Source organism: Podarcis muralis, chromosome 3 (genome assembly GCF_964188315.1).
Source record: "Podarcis muralis chromosome 3, rPodMur119.hap1.1, whole genome shotgun sequence".
NCBI classification, from domain to species: Eukaryota; Metazoa; Chordata; class Lepidosauria; order Squamata; family Lacertidae; genus Podarcis; species Podarcis muralis.
In genome coordinates, this window is record NC_135657.1 from 103,255,903 (window position 1) to 103,282,505 (window position 26,603).

Here is a 26,603-nt window from a genome sequence, read left to right on the forward strand (position 1 = left end):
GACATGCATTTCTACTGATGTTCTTTTAAGAGGACTAGCTGTTCAGAACGAAATGTGACTTTCAACCATGAGCGAAAGGTCTCCCCACCAAGTTGTTGAAACCTTGTGTCCTTTTGAAGTCTGGTCTACATCTAAATCAGCCTTTCAGATTTCTGCCCAACAGGGGTGAGCAGCTTTTTGTACAGATAAATCAAACATCATTATCCTTTCCATTATCATCTTACTGGAAATTGGATTTTGTGCCTGGTTAGATAAGTTTTTCTGACAGACGCTGTAAAACATTCTCTGCAGCACATGAAATGGAAGCCTAGTTATATTCCATTATTCATCTGTGAGAAGGGGAAACATTCTGAAAATTAGTTTCCAGTGTAGTTGGTTCCAGGGTTAAATAACTGTTTGGTTTTGGGGGTTTTTTTAAGAAACCAACAAAAAGTACAATTAAATGAACACCAATTTTCCAGGGGGGCATTGGGTAGAACACCACTTGTATAAAAAATGGATCCAACCCAAATTGGAAATTATGCCCTTGAAGAAAATTCCGTGGTGTAGGAAAGAAACTCTGACAGCAGGCAGTTGCCAACTTTGGAATTTAGCATTCCACTTTGCACATAACTATAGAAAAGAAGATATGCATGCTCAATGTATTAAAACGTTAGATTAATTTTATAGCCTATTCACTCCAGGTCATGCATGCTTAAAGTTTCCCTACTCAGAGTCAAACTTTGAATGGAAACTTTTAAACACTCAATAGTAATAGCTGAAGTAGTACACGTACACCTACTTCTGATCATGCAAACACATCATATTTAGGATTACATGCTTATATGCATGCATACAAACTCAGAGGTGAATTGGGGGGATCTTTAATAATAATCATGGCATTTTTTATATCATCTTCCTCATAGACCCATGATTTCAGAAGAGTATTTGATGCTGATTGTAAATACTTGCCTGAGAAACAATTGCTACCCTATAGAGGTTCATCTCACAAACCTTCTCCTTACTCAAGTGTCTATCTATATACCATGTTGCCCTCACTGGCCAGTTGAAATTCTAAACAGGGGTCCTGTGTTTAGAATTAATTGTGCTAAAAGAGTCAGTTTCCTACTAATGTTGACGATACTAAGAGGTCAATTGAAAAAGGAATGACATTGGAGGCAGGAAGCTACAAGAACAGCAACAACAATTTATACTCTGCCCATCTGGTTGGGTTTCCCCAACCACTTTGGGCAGCTCCCAACAGAATATTAAAAACATGATAAAACATCAAACATTAAAAACTTCCCTAAACAGGGCTGCCTTCAGATGTCTTCTTAAAGTCAGGTAGTTGTTTATTTCCTTGACATCTGATGGGAGAGCGTTCCACAGGGCAGGCGCCACTTCTTGTAGTAACCTCACTTCTTGTAGTGAGGGAACTGCCAGAAGGCCCTCAGAGCTGTATCTCAGTGTCCTGGCTGAACGATGGGGGTGAAGACGCTCCTTCAGGTATACTGGGCTGAGGCTATTTAGGGCTTTAAAGGTCAGCACCAACACTTTGAATTGTGCTCGGAAATGTAAGTCTATAGCTGCAAATGTTCATTAAAAGAACAATGTTTTGCACTGAAACCTCACCACTGGTGGGTAAGCTCAGACACCACTCTGGTGTTAACTACGTGCCCACATTTCCAGACTTTCCCTTCACAATTGCAAAACTCTGATTTTTAATACAATTCTCAGCCACATTCACTATACCTTTCCATGCGCTCTGTCTTCCGTCACGCTGTGCTGTTGCGCCAGAAGTAGTTCAGTTATCCTGGCCACATCGCCCGGAAAGCTGTCTGCAGAGAAACGTTGGCTCCCTCGGCCTGAAGCGAGATTACCACTGCACTCCATAGTCAAATTTGACTGGACTTAACTGTCCAGGGGTCCTTTACCTGCAGCTTGGAGTATAGGGTAAGCACAGTCCAGGTCATTTTGCTGATAGCAAGCAAGGCTGAGTCTGCCCTAATTCTGCTCTTAAGCATTCAACTGGGGAACACGTTTTTTTGCGAGCAGTGGTGGACCTGCATTTACAGGGCCCTGAAGCAACAAGATCTGAGTAACCACTGTTATCTTCTTCAGTGGGGTTGTTCCATGACGGATCACCACATTAAAAAAATAAAATACTACAACTCCGGTTTTGATTAAAGTTTGTGTACTGAATTATCTCACATGTCAAAGTCAAGCTGGATGAGTAGCAAAGGTAGTGGAACAACATTGCTTCTGGGGCCCCTGAGAAGAAGAAGAAGAAGAAGAAGAAGAAGAAGAAGAAGAAGAAGAAGAAGAGGAGGAGGAGGAGGAGGAGGAGGAGGAGGAGGAGGAGGAGGAGGAGGAGGAGGAAGAGGAGGAGGAGGAGGAGGAGGAGGAGGAGTTTGGATTTGATATCCCGCTTTATCACTACCCTAAGGAGTCTCAAAGCGGCTAACATTCTCCTTTCCCTTCCTCCCCTACAACAAACACTCTGTGAGGTGAGTGAGGCTGAGAGACTTCAGAGAAGTGTGACTGGCCCAAGGTCACCCAGCAGCTGCATGTGGAAGAGTAGGGAATCAAACCCGGTTCACCAGATTACGAGTCCACCGCTCTTAACCACTACACCACACTGGCTCTCACTGTGGGATTTGGGGCCTGAAACTGAAGCTTCAGTTTCATAGCAGATCTGCCCCTGTTCGCAAGCACCCTTAAACAAATGCTCAAGGTATGCCTAGTTAAAAGCAAACCATGCTGACATCATCTAAAAACCTGAAAGAGCTCAGATAAATAAATGGTGTAACTGGAGGGAAACCAATTGCCCCCTTCCCTGCAAAGAAAGAAAAAAGCCATTGCTGAATAAAACCCTTTTTACAAATTCTTTCCACTGAGCTTTAACAAAAACAACTACCCTCTTCCTTGTAGTGAAAAGAAAAACCCACCCCAAAACTGCTCTTCCTTGTAGTAGTGGCTAGGTGAGCCTAAGCTAAACAAACCATTAGCAGACGGCTTAAGAACAGGCGGTTCTGGTGGAGGACATTTATTTGCAGGTCTGCACATAGACCAAGGTGAAAAGTGCAGTCTGGGCTCTTGACCAAACAGATTGTCTAAACAGGCCATGAAAGGGGGATTGTTGGGTCTCATTGTCGAAGATTATTTGCGCTCTCGAAAACTAATAATGTGGTTTGCGCCCATGAGGGGAGTGCAAACAGCAGGACAAAAGCGTCCAATGTGGAGCTGGCATGCGGGCAATCCAGTTGCAGAGACACCACTTATTCATTCGGTAGTCTATAGAGCTAGGAAGAGGTGTTGATGTGGAAGAAGTAAATAAAAGCAGCAGCCCGCTTCTGTAATCAATCCCCCTTTAATCCTCCTCGGCTGATGACAGAAAGCCATTGGCAGAACTCTTTGTGCAAAAGTTAAGCCTTTAAATAGACCCAAACCCACCGTGGCAGGGCTTTAACAAAGTGCTACATTCCAACTAAGCAAACAAGCTAAACAAAGAGAGAAAGAGAGAAGCAATAGTGGATGTCACTCAAACCCCTTTTCTTTTTGAGGTACCTTCGCATGAGACGACAGGTTTCCATTCAGTAGGGGCAACTTAGAAGATTTGGACTGAATTGGGAGTTCTGCTTCTGCTACATTTCTCAGATCTCCCCCCCCCCCGCCCCCCGCTTTCCTAGAATATACCTGCAGAGCAATCCTATACATCTTTCCTCAGAAGCAGGGCTTTTTTTCAGCCGGAACTTGCCGGAACAGGTGGGCACCATTGCCCTTATAAGAGAACAAGGGAGGTGAGTTCTGGCACCTCTTTTTCTATAAAATGTAGCTATACAGTGGTACCTCGGGTTACCTACGCTTCAGGTTACATACGCTTCAGCTTACAGACTTCAATAACCCAGAAATAGTACCTCGAGTTAAGAACTTTGCTCCAGGATGAGAACAGAAATCCAGCAGCAGTGGGAGGCCCCATTAGCTAAAGTGGTGTCCCAGGTTAAGAACAGTTTTAGGTTAAGAACAGACCTCCAGAACGAATTAAGTACTTAACCCGAGGTACCACTGTAGTAAGTTCCATTGTATACAGTTAGGGCTTTTCCACACTTCCACATGTCCTTCAGCTTTCCCCCCGGGGAAATCCACTGCTTACTACAGAATCGGAACAAAGGTCAATTGGTTTTTCTGTGGATTGGTGTTCCAATTCAGCAGTAAACAGTGGATTTTCTCAAGGAAAGCAGTAGAAGAAGTGGAAAACATCTTGGACCCCTCCTTTCTAGGCCCGGGACAAGTGGAAGTGTGACCAAGCCCTTCGCTTAGGCTATGCACACATTAACTTACTTGTAGCACAAAAATGTAGTTTTTATCCATGTGGAATTGTTCTTGCTCATCCTTAACATGCAGCTTTCAATCTAGATTGATTCCAGATCCTGCAGCCTGCAAGAGTGGGTGTAGCCCCTTGATTAGGTTATACATGCCTTTTCCTACCTAAACATTCCCCAGGTGAATGAAGGAGGAGCTGGCGATTGTGATATTGGCATGCACCCACCTGCAATGTCAAAGGGCAGGTGTACACACATCACATTGCTGGGACCTCCTATATCTGTTTTCAAACGGACACCCTGTGGGGTAATGCAGAATCAATCTGCAATGAGCTTCAGTTTCTAGAATGAACCCTGTTTCTCAAGGAGCACTTTCCAGGAGCAAAAATATGCAGTAGATCTAGATTGTGTGTGGACTACATAGAAAAAGCAAGTCAAAATAAAGTGTTGTATGTGCACAGTCTTAGACCTAAGTTAGTCATGAGGGACAATGCATACTTACAGATCACAATTAATCACTATAGATCTATTTATCAGTGAACTAGCTATCACTAATTCACCATATGGTCCTCCTGACCCAGTGCTCTTTCATGGTTTCTGTTTGGGCAGTTTCTGTTTACATAAAGCGTGTTCTCCAATAAATGAGAGCACGTGTTGCGGTGTGGGCCACCAGGCCAGGCCTCTTGTTGCCAGGCAGGTTAATAGTTGTTGCCTGGCATCATGATTGGGTAACCGGGTTGCTGGGGCAAATTGTATGTTGCAAATTGGGTGGGTGGGACCATAGTCTTTAAATATTGGTTTACTCTGGTTTCTCTTTCTCTTTGCAGAGTGCATCGGATCACCCGCCCGCCCGCCCTCTTTCCGGTTGACCTTGCTTTGCCTGTCATGGGGTCGTCTGCTTTGGAGCAGGGGCCTAGTAGGAATTTTGCCATTTGGTGATTGGCTGTGCCATTTGGTTTTTGCCTACTGCATAGCAAATCGTCACAACTTGTAAGGTTGGCGGTTAGGCATTGGTTATAATATGCTGGTGGTGGAGGGGTCAGGCTGGGCCTGCCCCTCCTATTGCGCTGAAGGGAATTCCGTTAAAGGAATCCTGGGGCTTGCCATGATTTCGTCCAATTCCTGTTATGGGACCAGGGCCGCCCAATCCCTGTTATGGGAATCCTTGTCATAGGACCGGGCAGGCAAGCTTTCGGGGAGCTGCTGGGGTGAGCGGCGTGGGTCCGACGCTTAGCTCAAATGACCCCCAAGTTTGACTTTCTCTTCTACTGGCTACCGATCGGACCTCGGGATGTCAGTTCTGTCCCAGGCGGGGGGACAGATAGTCATAACCAATGTCTAAACAACCACTCACTGATTTTGTATTTTAATAAAGTTGTGGCCAAAATAGTGCCCAAAAACCAAAACTAAAATTACATGTTATGTGTGAAGTTATTTGAGGGGTCGCCTGGGGACCTACACACGCAAAAGCATCACATATGAAGGTAACAACTTGCTTCTTTTTATGACTTGTTTAAATGTATTTACAGCATAGTGTTGATATAATGCAAGTAATATTCTTCTCGCCAGTTGTAAGAAAAACTGACCACAACAAATCTATTACAATTTTTTTTATCCACATTCTCATTGCAGCTTCTTGGATAGAATTAAGTGCATAATTTATGCCTGGCTTGTTTTCTTAAGGGGTCCCAAATGCCTTTCTCGCCCAGGGTCTGCAGAATCCCAGGACAAGAAGGAGATACAAGCAGGTTGTGGTAAACTTTCTTGTCCACACTAACTGACAGCAGCTCTCCAGATATTCCCAGTCCTACGTGAAGATACCTGTGAGTTACATCTCTTCCCCAAAATATATACAAATGATTTCATAAATAATATATCACCAAAGGCCTGTCATTCACATTTAAATGTTTTCTAACCATCTGATTGAAGCACAGCAAAATAAAATGATACACACACTCACATCTTGACAATATGGCTATATTTGTTTCCAAGACATTTTTTTGCAACACAAGAACTGTACCATAGTACAAGAATGACTGTTGGGCTCAGAAAGCCTAAAACAATTCACTGGAAGTTTTAGGCTTCCTGAGCCCAACAGTCAATCTTGTACTATGGTACAGTTCTTGTGTTGCAAAGACAGCAGGGGAGCATTTTACTTGTTAAAAAGCAAATCCCTTTGGGATTCTAATAAACATCATGAAACCATTTGAGTTTCAAGACTTGCAAAGGCAGCTCTCTTTCTCTCTTTTTTGCCCCAGTAAGAGAAAATGTGGAGCCTAATTTGACCTGACAGTGCCCCTTTCATGTCTGGAAGTGATGTACAGTAACTAAGTTTGACATCATGTTTAGCAATAAAGTTTCACTCTTTTCGGTGTGTCCTTCACATTGGTGTTAATGCTAACTACCACACATAACCCATTTTCCCCCAGCCATTTGTGGAGTGTCATGCTGATATTCTAATCTAATTTAGAAACGCTGCGAGCAACCATTGTTTCGAGTTGTTCAATGCTTGGCCTCTGCATACTAATCTAAAAACAACTGGAAGAAAAGCATTTTTTCAGGGGGAGGGGAATCTGTGCCAATAAGCTCTCAGCCACCTAGACACTGAATGGAGAACCCTTCTGTGCACACAATGGCATGGCTCCCCAGTGCTTTTCAAGGGGAGCAATAACTCAGCACAAAGAAAGGGACCCAGAGAACTGCTGTCCTTTCCATTGAAATGAATGGAGAAACCACTGAATCCACTTAAATGAACGGCACTACTTTCTTCCGCTGACTTGCAGGCCATACCATACAAACTGATTCTTAGCTAGGCCAGCACTTGATGAACTGCAAATTCAGGGACCGTTTACCTGCTGCTACAGACTGCAGGTGGCATTGTGGGTTAAACCACAGAGCCTAGGACTTGCCAATCAGAAGGTTGGCAGTTCGAATCCCCACAACGGGGTGAGCTCCCGTTGCTTGGTCCCTGCTCCTGCCAACCTAGCAGTTCGAAAGCACGTCAAAGTGCAAGTAGATAAATAGGTACCGCTCCAGCGGGAAGGTAAACGGCATTTCCGTGCGCTGCTCGGGTTCACCAGAAACGGCTTAGTCATGCTGGCCACATGACCTGGCAGCTGTACGCCAGCTCCCTCAGCCAATAAAGCAAGATGAGCACCGCAACCCCAGAGTTGACCGCGACTGAACCTAATGGTCAGGGGTCCCTTTACCTTTATCTATACAGGCTGCATGTTGCACAGGGCTGATCAAAGAGATACCCATAAGGACCTCCCCCTGTTCAGCCTTCATGAGATTTCGTTTATGGAATCAACCACATGAATGCCAGCGGTTCCATGTTCCCTTAATGCAGGTAAATATGAATTTTTCAAAGAGGCTTCCAGCGTCATTTCTGGAGCCATAGGTGTGAAAGGGTTTTGCTGAATCCTTTGATCACGACTGCCAAGGAAGCTGAGCAGAATTTCCTTAATCGCAATGAGCAGCAATGCCGTAGCTATCAGTTTTGGTGGGCTTAAATTTTACAAGACATTCTTTTGCTGCAGTTCAAAGATTCGTCGGTTTCCCGGTCCACCAGAGAGGTGATACATTATCTTCAGCACTTGAGGAGTTTTCCCAAAATGTAGAGGCACTGAAAGGAAAAAAGTGGTCCCTTCCTGTGCCTGCGCATGCAGTAGAACACAACGCAGGTGCACAAGAAAAACATGGCAGTTGTCAGAGGTTTCTGGGAGTTCGATCACTGGCGCTGCAAGGACTGAGACATGCCATGGAAGGGGAAGCTCAGTTTCAGAAACTAGTTCACGCTTCCCCTCCTAAGTCCCCTAATTTCAGCCAAAGAAGTTCATTTTAAAGAACTTTCCATTCAGTCTTAATTGTAGCTTAGGTTTCTTTTCAAACTCAGACGCGACACATAAAAAGAAAGTTGATTGGAGGGAGAAACGTCATTTTCAAGAAAGCAGCTGGGACCTTTCCCACTAGCAAAATATACAAGGACAACACAGCACGCCCAAATTCTAAGGGAAAAAGCAAAGGAAGACGTTTTAAGTAACTCGACTTTTCTCTTTCGTTTACTGTCCAGATTCGGGGCTCTTTGAAGGATTCCCAGCCACAGGGAGGGGAGCGGGGGACAATTTGCTGCAAAAAAAACGCTTTTAAACAAAAACAAATAAATAAATAACTCTGACAGAAAGAGAGAGAGTCTTTTATCCAGAATGTCCAAAGAGAAACAGTGTTTTATTCATTGTTTATCATAAAGCATAAAAATAGCTCGGCTTCTGGCTATTATCATTCCAAGTGAAAAGCATCAGCCTTCAGAGTCTTGATTCAAGACCATTTAAGTCTACTAGATTTTTCTTTTCTTTTTTCATTTAGGGCAAGGGAGCATCAGATTTTCGTTACAGACATTTGCAGATGTGCTTCTCTTGCTCTTTGCAGTCACAGGGAGGCCGTTGCCACTTTCCTTTTATGCTTCGTAGAGATAATCTAGGTGGGGTTGGGAGAGAGTCAGGAATTCCCACCCCTTTCCTGTTGGCACTGTCTCAGGGTCTCCTACAATGACCACCATCACCCCTTAAACAGAGGCACCCTCTCATATATTCTAAACAGAGGAAAAGCGCAAAGAGCTTCTCTCTGTGGCTATAACGATGACTGGTGTCCTTTTTCTCATTGGTGAGGCAGCCATTATGCCACCTTCCTGCTCGAGCCATTTTGGGTTTTGCCATGCCCCCATGACATCCCTTTTGTGACTGGTTGTGCTCATAGACTGTCTCAAGATTCCAAAATGTGCCCATTGGCCAAAGAAAGGGTCAATGACCCCGATGTTGCGTACCCTCCAACATTCCCCAGATGAAAATAGGGGCATTCTATTCTACCTCATTGGGACGCAGGCGGCACTGTGGGATAAACCTAAGGAAATCTATGGAAAGAAGCAGTGCTTGAGGTATTGCAGTCCTGAGCCATTTAAAGCTTTATATGTCAAAACCAGCCCTTTGAATTGGGCCCGGAAACTAATTGGTAGCCAGTGCAGTCAGATGAAGAAAGCAAATCTGAATAGTCATAATTTAGGCAGAGTCACATAGTGCAATCCCCATGAAACCATGAACAAAGTAGCTATGAATTGGAGCTCCAGTCTTCCTAACTCACTTGCCATGTGCTTTGCCTTCCAGTAGGGAAGTGGATACAGGTGATTATTTAAGAGGCATCAGTAGGGAACCTTTGGCCCTTCGAATATTGTCACACTACAGCTCCTATCCTCCTCCTGATCAGTGGCCATAATGGTTGGGGCAGATGGGAGCTACAGTCCTACAATGTCTAGAGGGGACTTGTTTCCCCACCCCTGATGTAAGAGCCACTTAATGGCTTCCGAGGGGGATCTGTCGGATTCCTCCTCTGTGTGCCTTACAGAACTCAAACCTGCTTCAGAGTTCATGCATGTTGCAAATGAAGAATTGGCTAGAATTCAGTGCTTTCCCCCATCCCATCCCACCCCACCCGGCAGCTCAACAGAGACAGCCCGTCTTGGGTTTCACTAATGCTTCATCCATTCTGAACATACTACCCAGTAATCATAGCTGTTGATTACATTCCCAATGCATGCCAAGTCCTGTCATTCCCATTGTAATTAATTTAAAGAAAACATTTGTGTCTGAAAACAAGACACACTTTCTGTTCCCATTTTCCTGAGCCCCTTGTCCTTATTACTCATATATATATGTATACATTTTATTACAATTAACTGAGAAAACATGACCTAAGCAAAGTTATCAAAGGAGAGCAATTATGGGGAGCATGTGCCATATTATTTCAATTAGGTAAGTGCTCACAGTGGTTTTTGCTCGGGAACAGCACAAAACTACTGTTCAGCCTGCGATTCCCACTGTTAACATTGATAAATTATTCCAACATCGACTTTTCATTCGGCAGGTTTATTTCTGGACAAGGGCCAGGCACAACAGACCCGAAAGATTTATAAGCGCCGCAGTGGAAAGACGAAGAAGAGCTGGAGGCCTGACCCGTCGTTTTGTTTAAATTGGGAATTGAACAAAGGTGCAGAAAATACAATCCTGCCAGGCCAAATCCGAGAGTCTTAACAAATTTAAAGCTTTGCTCAGGCAACATCTCATTGGAGTCAATGAAACTATGTCGAAAGCTGGCGATGCCAAGCACACTTGCTTTCATCTCGCTGAATTCAAGGCACCTTATTCCCAAGTAAATGTGTTAGAACCAGGATAGAGCACAGGAGTCTGAAGAAAGCAATTGAGGTTGGACGTGAGTTGCCTTTCAGTAACAATTTAACTGCAAGGCAATATTCAAGCTGTTACTATTGGGCTTGCCAATCAGAAGGTCAGTGGTTCAAATCCCCGCAATGGGGTGAGCTCCCGTTGCCCTGTCCCAGCTCCTGCCAACCTAGCAGTTCAAAAGCACACCAGTGCAAATAGATAAATAGGTACTGCTGCGATGGGGCGGTAAACAGCATTTCTGTGCACTCTGGTTTCCATCACGATGTCCTGTTGTGGTTTAGTCATGCTGGCCACATGACCCAGAAAGTGTCTGTGGACAAACGCCGGCTCCCTCGGCCTGAAAGCGAGATGAGTGCCACAACCCCATAGTTGACGGTTGTCCAGGGGTCTTTACCTTTATCTTTTACCTATCAGGCCCTTAATACCTTGGGACCAGTTTACCAGCAAGATTGCCTTACCCCATAAGAGCTCACTCAACTGCTTTGATATTGTGGGACTGACACTGTTACAGATGCCACATAATTATGCCACATAACTCCCAAAATTTTCTGAGCTAATGGGAGTTGCAAGTGGAATTTTTGTGGAAGCAATCAACAAGAAAATTAGCACTAAACTTTCAGTATAGTCCACTCACGTATAATGAAAGCTCACATATAATGTGGAAACTAGGGAAACATTGAGCAAACAGAATAAACTGCTATGTGAATGCAGCCCAAGACTAAGGCAAATTTTCCAAGGAAACAGTACAATTGGTACTTTTCTGGAGCTGGTGAAAAGCGCTCTTAGCCACCACTGCTACCTACCTCCCCAAGAACGATTCAGTGACACACTAGACCTTTAAGGCACTTTCAATCAAATGCCTGGATGAACAAGCATGTTTTGTTTTGTTTTTACAATTAAAAAAAATCCACGAAAGGTTAATCATGAGGAAGACAGACGCACCTCATCAGAGAAGGCATTCTGTAAGTGGGGAACCATGACTGAGAAGGTACTCTCTCAGGTCAGCACCAGTTGGGCAGCTTCTAACAGTGGCTCCACCAACAGGGCCTCCCCTGCTGACCACAAAGCTCAAGTTCAGAGGTCAGCAACCTAAAGCTCATGGGCCGGCCCACGAGGGTCACTTAACTGGCCCATGAGCTGCCCCTAAACTGAGCCACTGCTGCAGCGCATTATAGGCACTCTCTTCCGCAGCTCCGGAAATCGCTTCTGCGCATGCCCAGATGCCGGAAATTGCATCTGCACGATTTCCGGTGTCGTGCTGTGCCAGTCTGGCTCAGGGAGGACCTCCATGGGAGTGATCCGGCCCATGCCCAGTAAGCCTTGCTGACCCCTGATCAAGATGGTTGGTATTGGGGGCAGTGGAGTTTTTTAAGTACATGGTACCAGCTGTTCTGGGATGCGGGTGGCGCTGTAGGTTAAACCACAGAACCTAGGACTTGCCGATCAGGTCGGCAGTTCAAATCCCCGCGACGGGGTGAGCTCCAGTTGCTTGGTCCAACCTAGCAGTTCAAAAGCACATCAAAGTGCAAGTAGATAAATAGGTACCACTCCGGCGGGAAAGTAAACGGCGTTTCCGTGCGCTGCTCTGGTTCACCAGAAGCGGCTTAGTCATGCTGGCCACATGCCTCGGAAGCTGTACACCGGCTCCCTCGGCCAATAAAGTGAGATGAGCGCCGCAACCCCAGAGTCAGTCATGACTGGACCTAATGGTCAGGGGTCCCTTTACCTTTACTTACCAGCTGTTCTGAGACAGGCAGTCAAGTCATGTATCCATAGCAGTGACCAGAGGAGAAATGACAGCTGGGAGGAGATTAGAGAGAAGAAACACCGTGGTATATCTGCAGCAGGACAACTGGATGCCTTTATCTACTCCAGCTGCAAGAAAACATGTCTCTCCCACATCAGTCTCTACAGTCACAGCAGGTGCTGCAGCTTTCCAACAGCCTGACCTCACCCCCAAAGGTGCACTCCTCCATTGTCTCCTGAGACAGATGGATGCCAGCACACAGGTTCCAGCTGTTCAGGACTTTGACAGCTAGTACAAACACATTGAATTGAGTCCAGAAGCTCAGTAGCAGTCAGTCCAGTGCTTTTAGGGACTGGAGACACGTGGTCCATTAAGCTGCCCATTTGCCAACTTGGCAGACTCATTCTGCACCGCAGCCTCCATACCATCATCAAGGTTAGCCCCATGTAGAGTGGATTGCAGTTGTCCAGGTGGGAGGTCATTCGAGCATGGACTCTAGAGACCTTGATATCTTGGTCAAGGAATGTTCATAGGTGATGAACCAGCCTAAGCTGGGCATAAGCACTCTCAGCCATAGAGGCCACTTGGGTGTATCCGAGCAGACTGGAATCCAATACTACTAACAGACTTTGAAGTTGTTCCTTCGGGGGAAGAACAGTCCTTCTCACAGCAAGCTGTCCATCTAATTCCTGGACGTGGGAACTGCCCTCCCACAGCACCTCCACTTGATCAGAATTCCACTTCAGTTTATTGGAACCCATCCAGCCCATCACTTTTTCCAGGCACTGATCAAACTCCTCTCCAGATCCAGATGGAATGAAGTGTGGGAATGTTGTGGATAGTAGGAGAGGATAAAGGTAAAGGTAAAGGTACCCCTGCCCATACGGGCCAGTCTTGACAGACTCTAGGGTTGTGCGCCCATCTCACTCTATAGGCCGGGGGCCAGCGCTGTCCGCAGACACTTCCGGGTCACGTGGCCAGCGTGACAAGCTGCATCTGGCGAGCCAGCGCAGCACACACGGAAACGCCGTTTACCTTCCCGCTAGTAAGCAGTCCCTATTTATCTACTTGCACCCGGGGGTGCTTTCGAACTGCTAGGTTGGCAGGCGCTGGGACCAAGCAACAGGAGCGCACCCCGCCGCGGGGATTCGAACCGCCGACCTTTCGATCGGCAAGTCCTAGGCACTGAGGCTTTTACCCACAGCGCCACCCGCGTCCCCAGGAGAGGATATATTGATTAAATATTATCCTTCCTCACTCACGCTAGTGAGTTAAGTAGCAGAGCACATTCCCCGTATACAGGAAGCTAGTTTGCAGATTCGTTTGAATCTCTTTAGTTAAGCAATCCAGTCTGGCATGCCAGATTGGATTATTCCTGGTAATAACCTCGCAAAAGAATAAAGACACAACAGTCTTTCCTTAAAAGTAACAAGGAGTTTACTTACATTATGTTCAGGGTATGATCCCTGAAGGCAGGATTTAGTTTGTAGTTACAGTTAAAGAAAAGGTGTGGATTCATCCCATATGAGGACTTATCCCATGAGAGCCAGCAGCGCAGTCCAGGAGGAGGAGTCAAAAAGAGTCAAAAGAGGAAGATGGTTGCGAGACTGGACCTTTTGCTAGGTCCACCAGGGTCATGCCCTCCTACCTGGTCACACGCAGGGGAGGATGCTCCAGACCAGGTGTAATAGGAAGTTATACTGGCTAGATCAACTCTGTGTCCACTCTAGGGAAACAAGGAATGTTGTATTTGACTGCTCCAGTGGATTGCATCCCACATGAAGAGACAGAGTGGTGTTTCATAAGCATATGGGTAACAGCTCCCAACAGTTTTATACAGATGTTGAATAGCATATGAAATAGAATCGATATTTGTGGGATCCTACAGCCCCAAAGCCACAGGACCAAGGAACAGTCCCCTAGTGCTACACTCTGCAGGTAGAAGCACAACCACTATAGAACAGTACCTCCAACTCCCAACCCCAGAGTCATTCTAAAAGTGCATCATGGTCAATGGTGTTAAAAGCAGCCGAGAGATCCAGGGAAAACGTTTACCATAAAGAAGATTCCAGAATGGTATTAATCGCCTTCCACTTGAAGGAACATGACTTCTGTTGTTGATATATTTGAAAGAACTTGGGGGTGGGGAGGAAAAAGAGAGAGAGCGAATCGGATAGGAAATTGGTGCTATAATGGAGACATGATCTTACAATTAAAGATATTTACCAGAGAAATGTGAACCCCATTATATTCTGGCTTAGGCTGTGCAAGGAAGAACTGTTTTACATCATCCAAGACAAAAAACAGGTCTATAGGTAAGCTTTAAGAATAATAAACATCCTGCATTCAAGAAAAAAAGCCTGTCAAATGAAGGAATATTGATTTTGGAACAAGGAATATTATGTCAAACAACATTAGTTTAATTGAACTGAATTTAGTTTAAGTATTAAAAGCATTTATATACAAACAGCAAATGAAAATTAACTGCAGCTGAGTCCCCTGGTTCTCCGCTATTCAGCCCATGCAAGTTCTTATGTGTTCTCATAGAAGACTCATAATAGAGCAGTCTGGGTTCTATTCCCATAGCATGAGTCAATAGAAAAGCAATATGCTTTCTCTCAGAGAATACGAATTTTTAAAGCTATGTTTTGACTTTTCAAAATACACAAAAGTTTTACTTTCTGCAGAAGAATTCCTAACCAAGGGGAGGAAATGGGGTAATGCTAGAACCAGAGTCTCGGCTCTGTCACAGCGGTGGCTGCTGCTACAAAGGACTGTCCGGGAGCAGTGTGTGAGCTTTCAAATTAAAGTTAAAATCAGTTTGCCTCTGAGCTCCTGTTTACAATGATTCACCGTCCTCCCCACAGAGTACGAGCTTCCATGAATAAAACAAGGCAGAAATACTGGACCTGCCCCACATGATGAGGGTGGTGTAGTGGTTAAGAGCGATAGTCTCGTAATCTGGGGAACCGGGTTCGCTTCCCCGCTCCTCCACATGCAGCTGCTGGGTGACCTTGGGCTAGTCACACTTCTCTGAAGTCTCTCAGCCTCACTCACCTCACAGAGTGTTTGTTGTGGGGGAGGAAGGGAAAGGAGAATGTTAGCCGCTTTGAGACTCCTTAAAGGGAGTGAAAGGCAGGATATCAAATCCAAACTCTTCTTCTTTCTGCTTTCGAATGAGGCCTATGGCCACATGCATACCATACACCAGACGTGTCCAAAGTCTGGCCCTCACGCATGTTCACTTCATCAAATCTGGCCCTCTTTGAAAAAGGTTTGGACACCACTGCCATATATTTAATGTGCTATGATACCACTTTAAGCAGTCATATAAACCGAGGCCATATAACACCGGTCCTGAAAGACCTTCATTGGCTCCCAGTATGTTTCTGAGCACAATTCAAAGTGTTGGTGCTGACCTTTAAAGCCCTAAATAGCTTTGGCCCAGTATACCCAAAGGAGCGTCGCCACCCCCATCGTTCAGCCCGGACACTAAGGTCCAGTGCCGAGGGCCTTCTGGTGGTTCCCTCACTGTGAGAAGTGAGGTTACAGGGAACCAGGCAGAGGGCCTTCTCAGTAGAGGCATCCACCCTGTGGAACACCCTCCCATCAGACGTCAAGGAAATAAACAACTACCTGACTTTTAGAAGACATCTGAAGGCAGCCCTGTTTAGCGAAGTTTTTAATGTTTGATGTTTTATCGTGTTTTTACTATTCTGTTTGGAGCCGCCCAGAGTGGCTGGGGAGACCCGGCCAGATGGGTGGGGTATAAGTAATAAATTGTAATTATTATTATCATGGCTTCTCCCAGGCATGCCAGCTTGCCCCCATGATTGGGGGGGGGGGCTGGCACCACACAATGTGTGCACATGGGAGAGAGCTAGAGAACCCTCATGTCTCACAAGCAGACCCTCTCGGAGCTCAAGGGGGACATCGGTGTGAGAGTGGAGGAAGCCCCGAAGAGACCAGAGGTGCAGCAGGGCTCTGTTTATGCTGCTCAGCCTCTCCACATAACATCTGATGTGCGGGGTAACACAGCAACAATAGCCACTCTCATGAGCATCCTCCAGCCTCCTTCTAGCCCCAGAACTTCGGTTCTAGTTGTGGATATTTTTGGATACATAATTATTGGGTTGGATTGAAGAGAGAGAGCTTAAAGGGTGTTTAGAGGATGCTCCCCACTTTACGCAATTTCATAACCCCCCCCCCAGCATAACCCCCACATAAGTGGAGAGTCACCTGCTTTTTCAGAATAGCTAGGTTAGTGTTTCTGAGATCCACAGAGACACGTAAATCTAACCCTTAGATTTGGAATCTCACCTTTGTGTGACCCATTAGGCAGTTTGCCAGCTCTACGCTTGCTTCCATACAGGCCTTCAGATAATGAAAAAAGCTCATAACTTTGTGTGTCATGCAAGTGGCCTTGTTTCACCAGTTTTGAAATCGGTCTGTACAGCAAACAATTGACTAGAAAGGTCTCAGGTTCCTAGTACATCGGCAATCATCTATAGATCTCAGCATACTGTTAAAAGAAGGTAAACAGACTGGCTTCTATAGCCTCAGCATTATGTTTGGTGTCCTCACTGCAGAACAACAGAAAGCAGAACTACAGAAGGAATTTTTCAAAATGGCTGAAAGGGAAAATTATTCCAAGATGGTGTTTAACCCGAAAGAAGCTAGCTCAAATGTACAAAAACGTATCAAACAACTGTTGAAAATGTAAGGACTGTGGGCGGTCATTCTATCATATGTGGTGTGCCTGCAGGAAGGCAAAGGTCTTTTGGGACAAGATCTATAATGAAATTAAGAAAAAATAAATAAAGTGGCTTTTCCCAAGAGGTCAGAATCCTTCCTGCTGGAGATACTGGACAGCGAAATCCCCCCAAAAGTCTCAGTGGTATTTATGTATGTGACTACAGTGGCAAGGATTTTCTGTGCACAGAAATGGAAGGAGGATGAAGAATGAAGAATGGTTGATGAAAGTCTTGGAATACTCAGAGATGGCAAAACTGATGGCACTGATAAAAGGTACAAATTTAGAATCTTTTAAAGAAGACTTGAAACTTATCCTAGTCTTTATAAAAAGTTATTTCCCATATGAGAAGACCATAGTGCGATTTGAAGTGTAAGAAAATAGAATAATATATTAAGAAACACATTAGAGACGATGGAATTAGATAAGACAAAACCTTCAAATGCAATTGTATGGAATTTAGGTTATAAACATCGATGTTGGGTGAGTGGGAAATCACTAGTTTTGTTGAAACGGATTGTAATTGTTGAGTAACAAATGTAACTTTCTACATGGAAAAAAGAATAAAATATTATTAGTTTTAAAAGGGAAATAAATATATTTTTCTCTAGCTTGCCAGTCTTTGTTTCTATGCATCTTAACAAAAAGCAACTTGGTTTTTTGTTGAGCTTTAATGAGAGCCAATCACATGCTTTTTTAAAAAACACTAATGAGTCATCTTGTCAGTTCCTTGAAATTGCCTTCATTGGGACAGTTAACCGTTTTTTTTCCTAATAGCTCCCACTTGATGCCCTCCTTAATTCGATTTGCTTTCCTTCTGAACTTAGCCTACACAGGTTAAATCACCGGCTAGAGGATTATATAGGTTAGTCATAAGGGAACTTTGGAATAGTTGCATGGAGCGGAGTGGCTTAAAGATCACAGAGGTCAGCAAGGGCAAAAATGGCAGGCACTTTCTGTTGAGAGAGGCACAATGAGATGTGGCAAGGGTCAGTACTTCCAAGCAATGAGAGGAAAGGCTTTGGGAGACATCCTCTTGGCCATCCAAACTCCCTAGGACACCATATCACAGAGAGTTTAGCAGCATTAAGACTTTTTGAAAGAAATGATCTGTGGCCTACCGGTAACCTTGTTTTCTCAGAAGTAGGTCCTGCTGAATTCAGTGGGGCTTACTCCAGGTAAAAGGCATTAGGATTGCAGTCCTAAAAGATTAGCTTATATAGAAGGGTCTGTATAGTATAGTAATAATATTGTCCATCCATATGGAGAATGAAATTAAATGAATAACTGAGACTCCTAATATGCTCTTTTCCCCCCTGATGAAATAGTAATAAAAGATGCTATATAGCAGTGTTCCCCAACCTTGGGCCTCCAGCTGTTTTTGGACTACAGTTCCCATCATCCTTGACCACTAGTCTTGCTAGCAAGGGATGATGGGAGTTGTAGTCCAAAAACAGCTGGAGGCCCAAGGTTGGGGAACACTGCTATATAGTATTGATTTTTTGATATTTATGGACTATAGGATGCTTGCCGTGTATATAGTAAACGTTGATATGTTTCAGTATGTATATATATATAGTGTGTTTGTATGTCTATATAGATGCTGAAGATGCTGAAGAAAAAAAATGAGATTTTGGTGTAGAAAGTTGGGGTGGAAATATTTTAGATAAATACGTTTTAAACAGAGGACTTCATAGTGTTGAAACAATTAATATAGCCTGTGATACTTAGTTTTAGAAAAATTGGTGTCAGAATTCACCATGAACACCTCCCTTGTTCTCTTAGACTGGCAACGGTGCCCACCTGAGAGGTGCCAGAATTTATTTCTGGTGAGTTCTGGCTGAAAAAAAGCCCTACTTACAGCAAATCTGTAAGATAACTCAGTTTTATCCTTTGTACTTTCATTATGCTGATGTAGGGCTGAGACAGAGAGAGTGCCTAGCTGAAGTAACTTTTGAAACAGGGACTTTCTCACCCTCTATACTAAACCAAAGCATAATTTCAAGAAAATCAGCTCTACATGGTGTAACAGGATTTGTTTGTTTGTTTGTTTGTTTGTTTGTTTGTTTGTATGCTGGCTTTCCTGTAGACCATCCTTCATTACTTAGGATGAAATCTAAGTGGGGTTTCTAGATATATTGTTGGCATCCGTCTGTTTCGGGAGACAATGGACTGCAGCTCTGGGGGGTGAATCACAAACTAAATAAATCTGTATGTGGTTTACAGAAATTCATTAACAGTACAGTGGTACCACAGGTTACAGACACTTCAGGTTACAGACACTTCAAGTTACAGACTCCGCTAACCCAGAAATAGTACCTCGGGTTAAGAACTTTGCTTCAGGATGAGAACAGAAATCGTGCAGCAGCAGCGCAGCGGCAGCGGGAGGCCCCATTAGCTAAAGTGGTGCTTCAGGTTAAGAACAGTTTCAGGTTAAGAATGGACCTCCAGAACAAATTAAGTTCTTAACCCGAGGTACCATTGTAATGTACAGAAATTCAACACCTTCTGGTCAAACTGCTCCATTAGCAGCACCAAAGTCAATTCCTCAGGGTGCAAGCCTGGGCAGTGTGTATGGAGGTCCTGGACTGTGCAGAAGACAAGACTCCACTCTCTGCCTCGCCAGTGTGGTCCAATGGAAAGCAGAGCAATACGTTTGGCACCAGCTTAGCTGCAGGAGTTGCTGGAGAAAGGTATACAAGGCACCATCCGACTGTCTTAAGGACTCCACTCCGGATGTGTGTAGGGTTTTATGCATGAACCTTTGCTTCTCCCAAAGATATCCCACAAGTTAGCAGAGGGTCGGAGTTTCCTTCTCCTAGATGATTACCTTCCCAGATTGATGAGCCACATCTGCCCCTCACTTCCCTCTACAGCATTTGCAGAAACCGCCTTTTTGACCATCGAACCCTCTATGGGTCTCATCCACTCAATCTGCTAGAGCCTGTCTTTGCATGCAGGGAAAGTCCCTAACTCACCAAGGCTTTGAGGCCCATTGGCAGTCTTCACCTGGTTTTTTGTTGTTTAGTCGTTTAGTCGTGTCCGACTCTTCGTGACCCCATGGACCAGAGCACGCCAGGCACTCCTGTCTTCCACTGCCTCCCGCAGTTTGGTCAAACTCATGCTTGTCGCTTCGAGAACACTGTCCAGCCATCTCGTCCTCTGTCGTTCCCTTCTTCTTGTGCCCTCCATCTTTCCCAACATCAGGGTCTTTTCCAGGGAGACTTCTCTTCTCATGAGGTGGCCAAAGTATTGGAGCCTCAACTTTACAATTTGTCCTCCCAGTGAGCACTCAGGGCTGATTTCCTTCAGAATGGATAGGTTTGATCTTCTTGCAGTCCATGGGACTCTCAAGAGTCTCCTCCAGCACCATAATTCAAAAGCATCAATTCTTCGGCAATCAGCCTTCTTTATGGTCCAGCTCTCACTTCCATACATCATCTGGTTTAGTTATTGATAACAACAAAAATATGCATCAGTGAAAACAGAGGTCACCAACGTGGTGCTCGACGGATGGCCTATGACTCCCACCATCCCTGACTAAAGGCCATGCTTTTGGGGGCTGATGGGAGTTCGAGTCCAACAACATCAGGAGGCCTACAGGCTATGATCCCCTGGTATAGATCATATCAGCAACATGGACCAGTGATTCAACTCTACATGAGACAGGTTTCTATTCATGAAAACCTTTAGGATTGCAGCTGAAAATAAGTCGAAAAACAGAGGGTTTCTCACGAGCTGTAGACAGAATAATTGCCTAAGCTGCAATAGGCTAGAATATTAGTTGGAGGTGGGTGGGGAAAGAGAGGGTGAAAAGGAGGTCAAAATAAAGGAATGGGTGACTTCTGGTGAGTCGTCTGTCACCTACTGGGGGGGGGGGGAACGGGAAGAGTTATTATTCTCTGTGGAAATCAAAGCAAAACTATGCATTCCTTCCTTCAGTATTGTTGTGTGGTAAAAGGATGTTGTGGGGAGCTTGACAGAGAGCCAGAAATAGACTTCTCCTACCCTGAGAGACAAGACAGATATATAAGGGGAGGAGGTTCAGGAGCTTTGTCAGTCGCTGAACTCGAGCCAAGTATTGTTGGAGGAAACTTGGAGAGGACAGAGAAACTCCAGACCCTGCACTGTTTTGCCTTTTTGGAGCTGTCAGATTATGTGCGTTCATGCGCACGAGTGAAGATTGCAGAATTTCAGCAGCATTGCAGGGCCAGTTCTATGCAACCGGGAGCTTTCTTATAGCAGGAACCATGTGCCAGCAACACCCCACTTCACTCGCTGAAAGCCCAGTCAATTTCTGCATGTATATGTTTGTATATCCGTTCGTGAACATTAGAACCACCAAGCCGCGCTGAACTCCTATGGGAAGGAGGGCAAGATATGAATTTAATAATAAAATCACAATAAATCATAAAATAATCAGGGTGTGTGCTTGTTTTTCACTCTACTTATCCTCACTCCTTCCTATCCAAATACAAGGCCCATCGGCATGACATCTACGGAAAAAGTCATATGAGTTCCTGATTTGAGCCCCTTCTGCACAACTTTTGGATAAATGCAGCTGTGCTTAGGGACTAATGCTGCCCCATTTTTGTACTGTGTTAGGAAACAGTTACTTTGGCAAAGGGAATTCCTAATTCTAGGTTGGATGTAAGTTTTGGACAGGAATTTCCATGCTGAAAGCTAGTAATGACATTCTTGCCTTTTCTTACACTGGGGTGGTGATCTAGCAGGTGAATATTGCAAGCCCATTATCTGTTGTTGTTGTTGTTGTTGTTGTTGTTGTTGTTGTTGTTGTTTCCTACCTTCCCAGGTCATGAGCTGTATCTACTCCTCACTACAGCATGTGTAGAAATGTATAAATCAAAATCAAGTAAGTGTTGGAAATGTAAAGAGAAAGGAGGTTCTTTTTATCATATGCGGTGGTCTTGTAGTAAGGTTAAAGCTTACTGGGAAATGATATATAATGAACTGAAAAAGGTGTTTAAAATAACCTTTGTTAAAATAACAACAACAACACAGAAGCTTTCCTTTGGGGGATTATAGGGACAGAACTACCCAAATTGTATAGAAATTTATTCATGTATGCAACTACATCAGCAAGAATGTTACTTGCCCAAAAATGGAAAGAAGAAAAAGTCCCAGCGAAAGAAGAATGGATACAAAAACTTGTGGAATATGCAGAAATGGCGAAATTTACAGAAAAAATAAGAAATCAAGGTAATAAACTTTTTATAAAAGAATGGAAATGGTCTATTGAATATTTACAAATAAACTGTGAACAGATAAGAACATTGGCAGGATCATTGTAATAACCTATATATATATAAGAGTATATATTTAAAGTAGATGAATACATGAGTAAATTAAGTTAATATGCAGAAAATATAAAAAAATAAATTTAAGGAGCCGCAGAAAGAGAGGGAAGGAAGTCGAGTTTTGAAATATCAAAATGATTGTAAAATTATTGAAATGTATAAAATTGAAAATCATAAATAAACTAATAAAATAAGCATGTGTAGAAACTGCCTTCTTGACTGTTGGGCCCACGACTGGTCTCACCTGCTCAATCCACCAGAGGCTGTCTTCACATGCATATTTATAATATATTACATATTTATAAAAATAAATTTAAGGAACCGCAGAAAGAGAGGGAAGGAAGTCGAGTTTTGAAATATCAAAATGATTGTAAAATTATTGAAATGTATAAAACTGAAAATCATAAATAAACTAATAAAATAATAAAATAAAATAAAATAAAATAAATAAAATAAAATAAAATAAAATAAAATAAAATAAAATAAAATAAAATAAAATAAAATAAAATAAAATAAAATAAAATAAAATAAAATAAAATAAAATAAAATAAGCAGCCTTCTTGGCTGTTGGGCCCACGACTGGTCTCACCTGCTCAATCCACCAGAGGCTGTCTTCACATGCAAGATGAAATCCCTAACTCAGCAAGAGTTTGAGACCCATTGGCTGCCCTCACCTGGCTTAGCTGGCCAGTTGAAGCCATTTCCCAGTGTGCGGCTGCTGTCATATGTTGACAGCTTCTAGAAGTCACAGGTGAGAGCTGAGTGCAGGGCTCCGGGGAGCAAAGGTGGACAATGGCCCCAGAAGGAGCACCAGAGATACTACCCCTCCCCTAACATCCCACACATCCTGGGTCAGATATTTACAGGATTAAATAAATGCAAACACTAATGCTCCATGCTCAAACATCGTGTCTCTGGACCTAGGCCATCTCCCCAATGAAAGACTTCTCTGTTTCACAAAACCGGGGAGTTGATTGGTGTTCTTTATCTTCCTACAGCTCCCTTTATTTAAGATCCTATGCTTCTTGTATTTATAGGGAGGCATGGTTTTATGACATGTAAGTAAATTAATAGTGGACTGACAAAAAGCTCCCACATCCCTGGGGTCTAGCGTCAGTTTGTCTGTGTCCTCTGGAGGCAAGGGATGGATGAATCTATTCATATTCAGGCCTGGTCACTTTCACATATTTCTTTTTCTGTTCCATTCCATTTCTGCAATTTTTTTACGCTTTAAAAAAGTCCTCTCCCTGTACAGTCATATGTAAAAAGGGGTTTAGCAGAGCTATTTCGACAGGATATTTTAAAGAATTATGCCTACCGAAACTGTTTGCCAACTCACCCTTAAGAAAATCAGCAGTGATGCTATTTAACAACATCAAAGAAACAGTTTCCAGGCTGCCTCCTCCTCAGCCTCCTTAGAGGATGGAATTAGTTAAGATCAGTTCAAAGAACAATCAAAGGAATGATGGGATCTGCAGCAGGTGCAATTTACAACATGTGGTAATCAGAAATCCAGCAGTAGGAATATCCTGGTTTAGGAAGGCAAGGAGGACAGCTGACTCAGAAGCCTCAGAGTAATTTGAAGTGAAGGTGGATAAAGATACATTCTAAAAGAATGCGTAGGAGATGCCCATGTGGAAAATGGGTTGATTTATTTCATCTTGACGCAGGATAACGTGGACTGAACGCAACAGTGGATGTTTGAAATGCAAGCTAGTTGCCTGATGTACAACTCGGATTGTTCTGAAAATAGGTCCTAAGCAATGCTGCAGCTGCATTTTACAACTGTACCTTGGTTTTTGGTTTTGGTTTTGGTTTTGGTTTTTGTCCCCCCCCCCCAAAAAAAAAAATAATATTGAATTTTCACAAAATTTTAAACACACAAATAAACAAACAAACATAAATCATGACCTTATTAAAACTAATCTTATTAACATTGTTAAGTGACTTCCTAGTATCCCCCTGGTTGAATTTCAGTGCATATCATTTTAACGGTTTTCCAAATCAGTATTCTCATAAAATTAACTTAATCACTTAACATCTTTCTTTCTTTCCAATTCTGCATTAAACATATCAATTCATCACATTACATATTTAAATCCTAAGCCTATCTGGTAACTGCAAGCTTTTTTCCAATTAGTTTAACTCAACATATTTAACTAAATAGTCATTAAATTTTGTCTATTCTTCCTGGTACTCCTCCTCCTTCTGGTCACGGACTCTTCCGGTCAGGTTGGCTAGCTCCGAAAAATCCATCAACTTCATCTGCCATTCTTTCACTGTTGGTACTTCTTGCGTTTTCCACTTCTTAGCTAATAAAATTCGAGCAGCAATTGTGGCATACAAAAATAATTTAACATCATTCTTGGGCCGTACCTTGGTTTTTGAACAGCCTAGTTCTTGAACGGTTTGGCTCCCGAAAGATCAAAACCCAGAAGTGGGTGTTCTGGTTTTCGAACTTTCTTTTGGAAGCTGAACGTCCGACGGGGCTTCCGCAGCTTCTGATTGACTGTTGGAGCTCCCTGAAGCTAATCAGAACCCAAGCTTTGGTTTTTGAACGTTTTGGAAGTCGAAAGGACTTCTGGAATGGATTCCATTTGACTTCCAAGGTACGACTGTACAACTGAACTCTGTCAGAAACTTGTGTGCCTTCAACTTCCAGAACAAAATTGTGGACAGAATATATGACAGTCGTAGAATTGAAAAAGACACATTCCTCCATAAAATAGTTTCCCCAAAAACTATTTCATAAATTCAAAGTGGAGTCCATCACTTCATTATTATCAAGGTAAAGTTAAAGGACCCCTGGATGGTTATGTCCAGTCAAATTCAGTTATGGGGTGTGGCACTCATCTCTGTTTACCTTCCCGCCGCAGCGGTAACTATTTATCTACTTGCACTGGTATGCTTTCAAACTGCTAGGTTGGCAAGAGCTGGGACAAAGCGACAGGAGTTCACCCGTCGTGGGGATTCGAACTGCTATCAGCAAGCTGAAGAGGCTTGGTGGTTGAGACCACAGTGCCACTCATGTCCCTATTAGCAATTCACCTTAAACGGCACATAAAAGTTGCAATTCTACACACACACAGCTAGGAGTAGGTTAGCTTTAACTGAACTCCGTGTGGTTTACTTTTTGCACAGAGATGCATAGGGTTTCACTTGGTTCATTTTAGCTCCTTAACCACTCTACAATTCAGGTAGGTAGCCGTATTGGTCTGATGCTGTCGAAATAAATAAAAATTAAAAAAAATGTCCAGTAGCACCTTAGAGACCAACTAAGTTTTTTCTGGGTATAAGCTTCCATGTGCATGCACACTTCTTCAGATACAGTGAAACAGAAGTCACCAGAAGACCCTTATCTATAGTGGGAGGGTGGGGTGGGGTTTTTCTCAGAAGGGTTGTAGGAGATGGGTGATTGACTAAATGGGTATGGTAAACCTGTTGACGACTGTTAACAACTGTGATTAGTCCTACAGGAAAAAGCAAGGGCTAGTATGCAGATGACCAAAAATAGCTTTAGCATATGTAATGAGACAAGAATCCAATATCTCTATTCAGACCACGTCTCTCCATCGTTTTCAGTTTTGTAATAAATTGCAATTCAGCAACTCTACAATTGAGTGGGATTTAGGTGGCCTCTACTGTTTGGGTAACAGAATCTTCATTGCCACTAAAATATATCTGCCTTACTAACTACATGACATGCTACTGTGTTTTTTTAAAAAATAAATAAATAAATATCAGGCAAGTGGAATTTAATGGGTGTTATCAGGATTACAGCATGCCAGGGATGGAGGTAACTTACCTCCCAGCTACAGCTCCTATGAAATTCTCCTCCCCTGCATAACAGTTAATGTTTGGGGCAGGGAGGGAGACCACAAATGGCATAAATTGGATCTTTTTTCCTGCGCTTTTTCTTTCTTTCCTTTTTCATTCCGCTGACTAGGTTGAGGGGGAGGGCTGTCTTTAGCATATGGGCCGCCGGGGTGCAAAGATCTGTCCAGCAGCCCCTCCCCATTTTGTTTTAGCCCCCAAATTAGCTTTTATCATGCTTATGTCAGACACCATGCTTATGCCTTATCTCTTATTTACAAAAGAAGAGAGGGAAAAGAAACAAACTTTTTTAGTTGCTCATTTATTTACAATACACTTATACTTAAGTACAGTGGTACCTCGGGTTACATACGCTTCAGGTTACATACGCTTCAGGTTACAGACTCAGCTAACCTAGAAATAGTGCTTCAGGTTAAG